General features: G+C 30.2%; 1 long non-coding RNA gene across 4 annotated transcripts; it reads right to left on the reverse strand.

The window, feature by feature from the left end:
* Positions 1-7217: 7217 nt before the first annotated feature.
* Positions 7218-11129, reverse strand: LOC128206217 (uncharacterized). Of its 4 annotated transcripts, none has more exons than XR_008256414.1 (4): positions 11022-11129; positions 9619-9697; positions 9254-9294; positions 7218-8865 (listed from the first exon to the last, which is right to left on the reverse strand). It is a non-coding gene; the product is annotated as an uncharacterized LOC128206217 (long non-coding RNA). The 4 variants fall into 4 exon arrangements; XR_008256416.1 differs by lacking the exon at positions 11022-11129 and adding an exon at positions 10710-10731; XR_008256415.1 differs by lacking the exon at positions 11022-11129 and adding an exon at positions 10643-10706.
* Between the last annotated feature and the right edge of the window lie 2009 nt (positions 11130-13138).

Consider the following 13138-nt stretch of genomic DNA (forward strand, 5'->3'; position numbering starts at 1 on the left):
TAATACCGTGACGTTAACTGTAGACCTTGGTAGGATACGGTATTTACAGACGAAGAAGAAGGAATACATGAATGCGGCCTGAATTGGCTATTCGTACAATCTTGTTTCAATTGTTGCAAATATTTGATAATGTTAATTAGAACAATAATGACTTCGCTCGATCCGTCAATGATTCGTCCTGCACACGCGGTCACTTCTTCTCAATATAAGTGAGAAATTCTTCAAAAACGATATCCCTATACAAAAGACGTATTGCTAAAGATATACGTTTATTCTTAACAGAATGATATCTAAAAGCGTAACAATGCTTAAGTCGATCTTTCATTTGTCTGTGTGTACGCGAGCTACCTTCATTTATATAAAACATGAAGGAATGTTATAAGCGATAGCGTTCGCAAATGTTTTCGATTACATTTCTAATCCTATATAGAGAGTGCAATGTTTAATTGGTACACATTCGAAAACAACTTGATTTCTATATACTTTGAAATAACAAGGAAAACAACCCGATTAAATTATGGCAATTGAATAGTTTATTTTTATGCAAGCATATCCCTATGTGGTCATTGTATGCAATTTAATAATTCAACACACACATCTGGCACGTCAGACATAACTTTAATACGTACTATTACATAATGTTATCAGCATTACGGGTACACACACAAGTTGTTTATAATATTGAAACGGATTGGAACGAAAGCATAGCTTATAGAGTTCTTCTCGGTAGGAGTTATATTACTCATTTACCAAAAAAATGCATATGATTGACGATTAGATATATATGTTTTATGCGAGAAAGGATGTTACCAATGCACTTCCAGAGGTCACACAATATAAAACTAGAGGACACTATTTTTGACAACCGCTTTAAGCATTTCTTATCATATCATATTGTTTGTCTCGTTTTCCGTTTTATTTTTAGCAATGTGTTGCGTAGCCTTGTTATGTCAAGTGATTTAATTGATTGAAGGCGTTTCACCGACATGAATCAATAGCTCTTTTTTTAAATGCATCCTGATTTACGTTTCGCGTTGTTTGTTCATTGTCTTTTACATGAATTCATGTAACATGAACTCCCTTTATAGCCGGAGACATGCTAACTCGACAGTCTTAGTTGTTTGACAGAATTACAATCCGTGCCAAAGTGGGATTTATTTCGTTTCATAATGATACAGATAAGCTGGTTTGTTGAGTGTTTTGGCAAGAACGTTAAATTAAGACCTAATATCAATCATTTAATAACTTCAAACTGGTAGGAAAAACTGTTTTGTTAAGTGTCCCTGTTGTATCGTAACGCATATACTGCACGATAGTAGCCAGTTCGGACCCGATATCTATCGGGAGCGACCAATAACCTTAACTGAACTGCATTCTCGTTTTCGTTTTATAGTTTATTCAATCAAAACAATAGTTTCCTTTAAGAAAAGGCACGAGCATCAGAACTTCAAATGTGCAAGTAAAAATACGTTATGTTGCCTTGTCACGTAAAGAGTTTTATTCGACTTGTCGAAGGCGGTTCACAAGCATGTATTAACCTTTCTTTATCAAAATTAACCTGTTTTCAGTTTTGCGTTTGTTCGTTCTTTGTCTTTTTACGTGAAATGATAATACCTTGCTAGCCTAAAACGTTCGTTACAGACGGAGACAAAACAAAACAACCATCGTTCAACTTGTTTGTCAGAATTGTTATCCGTGACGGAAAAGGATTTGTTTCGTTTTAACAAAACAATGATATAGTTTAGCTGGTATGTCGCGTGCTCTTCCCAGAACGTTAAATTCAGACCTTATATACATCAATCTCAAACTGAGATATAAAAAATAGTTTAAAATGAGGTTTAGAGATACTTTAACTTATATCTTTATAATTATTGGCCTTTAGTTACTTTAATCTTTTGTTTAAATTTGTTTAATCCAAACAGCAACACGATAACACAGATAGTACATGTTTTGAAGAGTATAACGCTTGTGATTACTTTTGCATAATCTTACTCCAAATTGCAAGTCGACATATCCATATACATACCTGAGTAGATTTCAAGCAACAATCTCATTTAACATTCATTCTTGATGAGTGATAGCTTGGAATTTGTTCCAGTTCTTACCTTAATTGTCTCATTTTAAAGGTGTTAAGAATGACTGTTAACCAGCCAACTGTGTAGTTAAATGCGCACAATATAGGTTGATGCTTATTTTTTTTTTTTTTTTTTATTTTATTGCATTAACGTGTTTGACTTTGATGATAAAAATACGAAACATCATATTATCTAGGTACAGATAAAAACATTTTAACGATGTTTTGGCGCATTTTAAACTTGGAAATTTGTGGCCACGAAGCTTTTAATTAAAACAGAATTCATAAAGGCTAATAGTCTTTATCTGAAAGTACCTAAATCATTTTTTATGCTTTTGATCATGTGAGCAAACAGTTAGCAACCGTGAGCTTAACTAAACGCAGGATAGACATGTGTAACAACCGATTTGGGGAAATTGTGGTGCATTCTTGTTTTTATTTAATAGGTTGTTCAATCCAAATATTTTTTACGATAAAAAAGGCAAGACAGTCAGAGCCTTTCATTTGCAAGTCAAAATATCCATATTAACACCCATCTTTCTCAAATTTATTCATGAGTCTCGTGCAAATTAATCTGTTAATTCGTCTTATTTTGAAAACTGCCAAGAATGATGGCGCTATGTGTTTTAAACGAATCGTAAACCAGACAGATGGAAAAAAGAAGGTTATAACGAAATGTTTTTGCAGTATGGTTTAAGGAAAGTTCAAAATGAACAATTGCATGTGTAAATTAAAATATGTTGACAAAGGTGACAAAGGTGTTTATTGACAAAAACATGCATTATTACGTTTATGACAAGACATAATATGTATCATAGTACATTATATAAGCATGGTTAAAATGACACATGTCATCCTCCTATAATGTGGAATAAACAGCATCATAGTATAACATTTTGGAAGCTAATATTAGCTCTAACCTACATTATCTGAACTAATGTATCCATGACAGATTTTTTAAACAAATATTATTGGAATATACGTTTGATAACCAGTACAAAGAGCGTATAGTTTATTCGTTTAAGTTCTTATTAAGTTATGTGTTATAATCACTTTTGAAAGAGTCATCTTTATCAGATCACTTAATAATCAGATTGTGTAGATATCACCATATCGTATTCTAGTAATTTCTTCCAAGAAAAAAAGAGAATTGAACCCAGGGCACATTAAAAATCTTTTAGGTGATCTAATGCTTTAAACAAAGTTTGCAAGAAGCAAAAAAAATCCATCATATCTTCACAAGCAATATACATTTAATTATCCAAATATATCTTGTAATATTGTACAAATTTGAATGTGATCATAAACATTTAAATAAATTTATTGAAATTCTTGGGATATAATAACAGCGGTAAAAACCTTAACATTTACAGTAAACACGAAACAAAAATCCCTTTAATGAAATACGCTAGATCTAATTTAACACTCGAAATAGCTTTCATCTCTTCTTGCCATTGGCATTCAATGATTATTTTTGTAATTCAAAATATTATCAGTAAAGTAACATGGTATTCGATAGTTAATGTGCAGTTGTATCAGTAGGTGCTTTAAGCATTGCTTCAATATGTTGGAATTGTTTTTGATCTTCTTTGTAGCTATTGCTTTCAATTTAGAGAAATACTTAACCTTTTGTCCCAATAAATTAAATTATTTGTCCATATACGAATATAGCGTATGCAAATCGATAAATTAACACAATCACAGAAATATTTATACAATTAATCGTCTTGAAATTCAAATTAAAATGATTATAATATTGGATTTCTCTCCTAAATAAAAACTGTATGTGTCAGTCATTTTGTATTATTTTAAATCGAAGAAAATGCAATATGAAAGAGCAATGTTGAACACTCCGAGTGTAAAACACTTTTGAAAAATCTAATGAAATGCAAAAAAAAATGTCATTGTTCTCTCTCGGAACCAAACAGTTTGTGTATTCGTTATAAAGTCGAGTGGCAGTATCGTTAATGTGTCTTGTTTTCGACCTTACAAGGTGCAATCAGACCACAAATAAAGCAACACAACATTTTTTGAATCTGTAACCACTTTTATCATCACAATAAGCATACTTTTGAATTCCATCTTTTAACCACAGAGGAAAAAACTGAATAAGAGCTCATTTAACCATATCTACTTGTATGCATGAAGGTGTTTACCCGAATACTCCTATAACATTGGTATTTGAACGTCACACATTTTCAAAGAACATCAAAATTGTAAGGAATTGTTATATTTTAATAACGTGTCGTTAGTTGAAGAACTAGGTAGAACATGGTCTCCACAGACGAAGGAGAAGAAATAAATGAATGCGGCACAAATCAAATATGCTAGTCGTGCAATCTTGTTACACTTCCTTGAGAACATTTCTTAATGTAAATTCAGTTACATCATGCATACGCTCCGTTCATCCATTTGATTTTGTCTGCCTGCAAATTCACTTCGTGTTAATATAATTATGTTACGAAATAATCGAAAACCAAGGCACATATTAAAAGTGACGCTACGCAAGAGATTGCTGTCAATTAACAAAGAGACAATTGAAATAAGGTATGCGTTCTGATGTTGTTATCGTGTGCCACTAGTAAGGTCTTATGATAATATATTGTCTGTCATGTATGTCTATGTTTTTTCGTTGGACTTTCCAGATGAACAATTTCAAAGTGCGACCGGTATATTTAAGTGAAAACAAATATCTGATGTTCAATCTTTATTGCGCAAATTCCGTTATAAAGACGAATCATTTATGAATAATGCAACGTTCTACGAGATTTTTTTCCGTTAACGACGGTCAAATATTGCATTTTATTCAAATTTAAATATGTAACGTGATAAATTACCCCTGGAATTTGCGTGTTTTCATTTCAATAGCAAATTACCTGTAATTATAAATGTCCGTAGGAATTTTAAAAGGAATTTCATTATAATGATTTAAAACATTGGTAATTCATAGCGTTGTTTATATCAGTTCGAAAATAATTCAAAGGTAATGCATTCTACAAATGTTCTAATATTCCTGAACCTCAGTATTTTTTTGTTAAAAAATATATCCGAACAATTATATGAGTGGTAATTAGTACTGAAATTATATAAAAAATGTTCTTTGTTTTTAGTTTTAATTATGATAAAACGTGTTTATCAAAAATTACTATGACCGACCTTGCGTTTCAACGCTCACTATGTTGCTTCAATCTAGTGTTTGCTTGCGCCATGCAATCAAATATTTGAAGGTCATATAGACTGGTTTCCAACAATTTAAAACATATGTTTAAAGCGTCACTTTTTATTTTGTTTGACGAATTTTGTAATTCATTTTCCATGTTGTTGTGAACACCCTTGCAACAACAAAATGACATCAATCAGATTAGCATGCCCGCGTCCTAAGAAGGTATCTGAAATATGGTGAGCATTTTACAAGGGGGTTACACGTGTCGACTTTTTTTTTCAATTCCATGACTCGTGTGGCATAATAACGAATTAAGTGATATACTAGAATAGATATATACCGGCATGTGACGTTTTTTTCTTCAAATATTTTGCATAGGTAATCATTTGGAAGAAAAGTTTAGCTTATACATGTTTTTATTTTTAAATAATATTTTCTTTATTTTTATCCAGTTTTAGTACAATAATGCTTTTTATTATGAAACTCTATGATCACACAGTCTTAAACCTTTTATTTTTTAAAGCAGACTGTGTTTGAGACTCATTGTTTCAACGAATAACTCCATTGTATCTTTGTATCTTTGAAAAGTGTTTGCATAAGGTACTCTGAATTGTATTCCTCCGTCTGCATATAGAGTTGGGATCCCTAATCATTGAAGTACTTGGGGTTGTTGTTTTAGTTTTTTATTATTTGTTTTATTATTACGTTTCCTCAAGTTAATGCATACTTTGATAAGATTGACCTTTTACGTTTTTACTTCATTCAGGAGTGTTGGTATCATAGTGAGGTTTGTGCACGTAAACTGGTTTAAATCCCCGGTAAAGTTACATTTTACTGACCGCTCTAAGGCGGTACCTAACAGTCCTTAATAAACATACCTAGTTTTTTATATAGTATATGCATTGTGTTGTTTTTGAAGTTTTGTACTGTTGTTTCATGTTTGTGATTGTTTGTTTTTGTGTACCATGTCTTTTGCTTTAACCCTGTGCCATAAAACGGGCTTTTGTTAAATATTTTGGCTACTGAACTTGTTTCTGTAGTTTTTCACATAAATATTATAATAACATCCTGCATATCATGTATGTCTTTGTTCTTTCGTTTAATGTTTTGGATGATCAATTTTAAAGTGCGACCGGTACATTTAAGTGAAAACAAATAGCTGAAGTTCAATCTTGTGTGCGCATATTCCGTAATAAATACCAATCATTCATGAATAATGAAACTTTTAACGAGACTTTTTTCGTTAACGACAGTAAAATATTTTATTCAAATTGACGTATGTTACATGATAAATTACCCCTGGAAAATGCCTGTTTTTTTATCAATAGCAAATCACCTGGTTTTTTTTTTATAAATGTCCGAATTTAAAAAGGGATTTCATTATAATAATTTTGAAAGATTGGTTATCATAGCGTTGTTCATATAAATTCTAAAATACAGCAAAGGTCAATAAAGCTACAAATGTTCTTATATTCCTGAATTTCATTAAATTTTGTTAAAAAAGTATCTCCGACCAAATGATTATTAGTGCTAAATTTATATACAAAATGTCCGTTGTTTTTAGTTTTTATTATGATAAGTCGTTTTAATAAAATAATACTAAGAACGACAGTTGCTTTTAAACGCTCACTACGTTAACATGCTTCAATCTCTTGTTTAAATGCGCCTTGCAATCAAATATTTGAAGGTCATATAACTGGTTTTATCAACAAATGTTTTTAAAACATCAGCTTTCTTCCTCATCTTTGTTATTTTGTTTGACGAATTCTGTAATTCGATGTGTTTGTGAACACCCTTAAAACAACAAAATGACATCAATCAGAGAAAAGGGCCCGCGTCCTAAGATGGTATCCGAAATATTGTGAGCATTAAAAAAAATGGGTTATTATATAAGTCTCGACGTTGTTTTTCAAATTCCATGACACTTGTGGTAGCAATAACAACGTAAAAAAATAATTTAATGCGGTATATTAAAGTGATATATCATTTTAAAGGTTATGTCATTACAAACTCAAATATGCACATTTTTTCAAAATCCATCAATTTTTGACAGAATTATGGCCCTTTTAATTTTACAGTTTTATCAATTTTTCTGCCAAAATAGGTCAAATTCAAAACTTCGGAATTTAAATGAAATAAATACTGTCAAACAACACATTTTGTTTATTTTCTATAAATTTAATACCCATTCCTAAATATCAGAACCTAAACAAAGTTTTAAGCAAATTATTTTACTTTAAAAAAATGATGAAAAAACGTCCATTTTTAAGAAATTTTAAAATTGCTTAATATTTTGAAGAATGAGCTTAAAAAAGGTAAAAGACGAAGAACATTTACATTCTTCCATTCACTGCTTGACTGTTGCATTTTTACAATTAATAGTATTATAAATAGGAAGATTAAAGGCAAACAAAAAATTAGTTGCCATGGTAACCATTCAATAAAAATACAAAAAATGCTTTAAACATCGCTTTTTGTTAAAAAGGAGAATTATGTACATCTTGCCATGATTGCCTGACAGTTGTAATAAAGGTGAACTTCAACCCATCTAGCAATTCTGAATATTTCAATATAAGTATGAGATTGCCAGCAATTTTCAAGGTTAAATTATAAATATAATTGTATACAAAGTATGACCAAATGATTAACAAATAACAGAAATATTTCATTGACTGAAGCGGACATGCTAAAAAGTATCACATTGAAAATACAAAGGTTTTTAGACAACAATTACAGTTTCTTAAGAAAACTAGACTCTATAGTTACCATGGCAACTGTTTAAACTCTTATTCAGTATCAATGCATACACATGTATAACAAACATACACTTTGACTGTTAACCCTTTAACAACTTACTTAATAATTCATTTTTGGAAAATATTAAGTATTGATAAAAATATTGTAACCGTGTATTTAAGCTGAAAAAGCAAAGACATTAAATGATTGGTGAATGCATAAAGATTTACTGTGATCTACTATGATCTCAAATGGTAGAAATACTGTCTTTTATGCACATTTCCTTCAAGTAGAAGTAGGCATCCTTCATTAGAACCATTGTTTTCAACATTTATTCATCCTTTTTGGAATAATAAAACAAAAGTATTAATTGTGGTAAATCTTATGTGGGAGTAAGAGTGCATCTTTAAAAGAACCGACTTTTTTAAATTGACATGGAAACTATAAACACGAATAATACCAGATAATGTTTAGAAACAAACATAAGGACAATATTTCTGTTTCAAACCAAATTTAAAATACTTTAATTATTGGAATCAAAATGTGCATAGATTTGGAATCATAATGTCCATGCATGTATTTGTAACCTTTCATGACAAGTTTTACACATAAAAAGAAAACATTTTATATGGAAACATTTTCACTCTATAATCACTCAAAAAATGAAGGAACTGTTCATGCTGTACAGGGGTCTTTGGAAGTGCAGATACTTCTTATTGCAAGAAAATTAATCCTCTTTGCACTACACTGTAATCTTGGATATTGCAGGAATTGAGACAGAATCTGTGAGACACTTCATGGTATGACTGTTGCATGATAGAACCACTGTCAAATACTGAAAAATACTGTCAAATTACACCAAGCTGTTTTTTTCTCAGAAACCATCATGAGCCTGAAAATATAACAAAGGAATGTGTTGATTTCAATTAATACACATTTTCACAAAAGAAACTACATGCATTCAGTTTATATGGCAACATACATATACAGATGTATACATACAGTGTAAAAAGGTTTTATCACATTTAATTAAGAGAATACATTATATTACCAGATATTGTCTTAATATTGTCTTAATAAAGTTGACATACATACAGAGAGAAATAAGGATTTTCTAATTTAAAACTTCATACTGTTCAACATTTTTGTCCACTTTTTGTACATAACAAATTACCTTTTCTCTATAATAATTTATTTTTCCTTTCAAAATTATTCCTCAAAAAAGTCAACATTATATTTTAATAGAGCAAATAAATACAATTCGACAAAAAAGTACATACAATTAGGTTACTGAATCTGCATCAGTCAGGTGAGAGTGAAACTGAAAGTAAACAGAAACATAGATAATTATGTTTTATTCAGAGAGGGACAAATATGTATATATATATATATATATATGTAATGAGGTTTGATGTCTATACACAGTTTGGTATTTACCAGAATCAATTTAAGAATCAATTCAACTTTACAGCTCAAAAAAATGTCAAAAGCATTTATTTTACAAATAATAAAATATGTCATCATACAAAATGTCAAAGTTTATAAAGAGTTCTCAATAACTTCAGGTATGATTTCAAAGAAAATTAAGCAAATGGCATGCTTATGAGATATTCTCTGGTAAATATGCATCATAGTTCTAAGTTACCTCAGTTCTGCAATCCTTCCCATCATTCTGACTGGCTGAATTTGAGTGGTATGAATGTATTCTATGGCTTTATTTCTCACTGAAAGGAAGAAAAGATTAAATAAAAAAGGGAAAAAAGACTAATAAATGACAAAACTGACAACCCATGAATTGGCAGACATACTAATGTGTAAAAATACTCAAAATATTTAGTCAAAAAGGAAGAACAGCCATTTATGGAATGTGAAGTTTAAAATAATTTCAAATGAATAATCAAAACATTGAGTTGAAAATTAATGACAGCAATTGAAATCCTATCATAACAGGAATTCCAATAAATCTGAAGACAAATAATGTTTGAAAAGTTGAATAATTTTTACAGAGAGTGATTTTATAATCCAAGTAACTATACAGAACATAAAAATGTTTCCTGAAATTTACACATTAAAACATTGATATGTTGAAATTTGAAACTTTCTAATTATTATTTAAGTATTAGTTACTTGGTGATAATGTATGATATATAAACAATTAAAATTGGTAGGCATCCAATTAACTGTTTAGAAGATTAAAAAAATGCTTACTTTCTTAGTTTCAATTGTGAAATGCCTATATAAGCCAGCCTGCATTTTTCTTATTAACCAATAAAACACTAAATGGAAACTTGGCGTTGTAATTTGATTAATTGGGTTGTCGAGCTCTTTTAAGTTATTTAATATGAATTTGTCGGTCAATGCCCGTTGCAGAAACATGCGCATAAACAATAACAAACTTCAGCTTGACAGATTCTTAATTAATAATATAGAATGGCTTAATAAAAAATAACTGCCAATTCTCCAATAGTTTATTTACATTTTTTAAAACCGAAAGTGACCAGATCCTTAAAGAACCCGGTCTGTTTATTTCATTAAAACCAATCACAATATTGCAAATGTCTTATTTATTCATATTATAAAACATTTGACCAATGTTCATGCAAAAGAATTGGCAACCCCTTATCAATAGCATTCTAAATATAATAAAACAATGATATGCATAAACCTACCTCAATGTTTAATAAAAATAAATTACTAATTACAGAGGTTGGCATTTAAAAAGTAAACAAAAATTACTTCCTGGTTAATTCGGATACTCTCGGCTTTTAAGGTTGCATGCCTTATGAGTCATCAAATTGTTCATTTTTTTTGGCCACTCTCAGAAACGATGTGTTTATAAATAGCCCTTGCGGAAAAATGCGACAGATTACTGAATTAAATGGATAGTATCACTGTGTAGATAAATGAATGAATTTTCAGAAATTCGATGATGCATTGTTGTTCTCTTTCGATATGGACCTATAATTCAGCATGTTTTATCCCCTGTTTCAGTTTTTGTCAAAATAAAAGCAGAAAATATACATAATAATTCATTAAAGTTATACTCACCGATGCAGAAGACGTCAATGTATCCTTGTAAAGTCATTGACAATCAATACAATTCTTAAAATATCCGAAATCGAAAGTATAAAATGACAGTCAAAACGTCCCAAGACCGGCAGAAAAACGACATATTACAAAAAATGCTTGTGAAACTTTTTGCTCGTTTTATTTTGTTTCACATAATTAGATAAAACCCGTACTACAGTTGATAGATAATTTATTCATGATTATTTTGGTACCATTTTCGGCAGTAAGTATAAATGTTTGCTGGAGTAATATCCATTGGAGTGAGGAGTGGTATTAGCATTGTGCAGAATAGGGAAGTGTAAAAAACGACGTTACGTTGTTATTGCTACTTGTGGTATAATTAAGAATTAATTGATATACCAAACTGGAAATAACGTTCTATATACTTTTAATTCATTCGGATGACGAAATAACGAATGTACGTTGTTGCACAAAACAATAAACAAAATTGTTTGTAAATTGCTTTATGAAAACATATAATGCGTTATCATATGTCATGAACAAAATTTAACACTCCATATGTCTGGGTATCATTCTGTTCGGTGCCTAGTTCCGAATGTGATAATCTCACTGACAGTTTCCATAAAATGATGTATCGAACTTGTCTTTTCTTCAAGAAATACCAAATTTCGCTAAGTGTTTTAAGATATTTTATTTTTTAAATAATTATATGTTAAGTCGGTCGTGTCTCTCATATGTACAGAACTTCGCAGCCTCTGCAAGGTTTATTTACTTATAACGAAGATATAAATAGTATCAAAATTTACTACATTTGCTATTTTCCTGGAATTTATCAAGTGAAGATAGTTCAAAAGTTATGCTGGAAAGTATGTTTATTCCTCGTCAGAAACTGCCAAATTCTTCTATTTTAAATGATTGTACAATAAAAGTGTTAATATATATTACGCCGCAAAGGAGCATTGTCCAATCTCGAATGTTTTGAATTGATTTCACTTATACAATGTTTGCAACACCAACAACGTCAACAAATCAAAATGTCAACGCTCATAGAACCTGATTATGATTTACATCTCAGAAAAAAGACAAATGCACTTTATTCCTTTTTCATCATAATTTAACCCTGCATTCCCCCGTGTCAACCAGTGATTGAGCATCACACAATTTCAAAGAACATCCAAATTATCCCATTGTAATACCGTGCCGTTAGTTGTACAACTACGTAAACACCGTCTCTACAGACGAAGGAGAAGAAGCACTAAATGAAGGCGGCATAAATCAAATTTGCTATTCCTGTAATCTGGTTTCACTTTTTGAGAACATTCTATAATGTTAATAAGTACCATAATGAAATCGCTCGATTCATCCATTTTTTTTTGTCTGCACGCGAGCTCAATATATGAGAAGAATTATTTGATAAATACAAGCCGCATAAGTATGAACAGTGACGTAACGCAAGCTAATGCTTTTTATTCGCAACCAAATGTAATGTGTAAAATCTTAACTGTCAACAAAGATAGTTGAAATAAAATATGCGTTCATATCTGGTTATTGTATGCCATTTTATCTTTGGACTTTTCTGTTCGAGCATTATTAGGGCGATCGGCATTTTTAAGTGAAATAAATAGTTAAGTTGAACCTTAGTGCGCGCCTCCTGTAATAAAAACAAAACAATTACGAATAATCAAATGTTTAACGATTCAGTTTTTCCATTAACGGCAATAAAATACTGCAAATTATTCAAATAATAATTTAATACCCATTGGCTAATTATTCTTTCATTTGAATTGTAAATTTCGCGTTTTTTATTTTAATTTTGTATTTCCTTTCGTATGAAGTTTAAAGGAGAAATAATAGTTCGAAAAGAGGACACAGGTTATGAATTTTAAAATGATCTAATATTCCTTAGTATTTTTTAATTCAATTATATCCGAACACATTCTTGGAGTGCTTTTTAATACTAAAATTATACAATTATGTGTTTTATGTGTTTCAAAATGCGTCAAGTTTTTAATGCTTAAATGTAGTGCTTTTCTGCACATTGCAATCAAATATTTTTGAAGGTAAAAAATATATGTTATCTACAATTTAATAAATTTCTACATTTTTTTCTTCCATTTCTTATGATAAAAAATAAA

This window comes from Mya arenaria, chromosome 10 (assembly GCF_026914265.1).
Source record: "Mya arenaria isolate MELC-2E11 chromosome 10, ASM2691426v1".
Classification (NCBI taxonomy): domain Eukaryota; kingdom Metazoa; phylum Mollusca; class Bivalvia; order Myida; family Myidae; genus Mya; species Mya arenaria.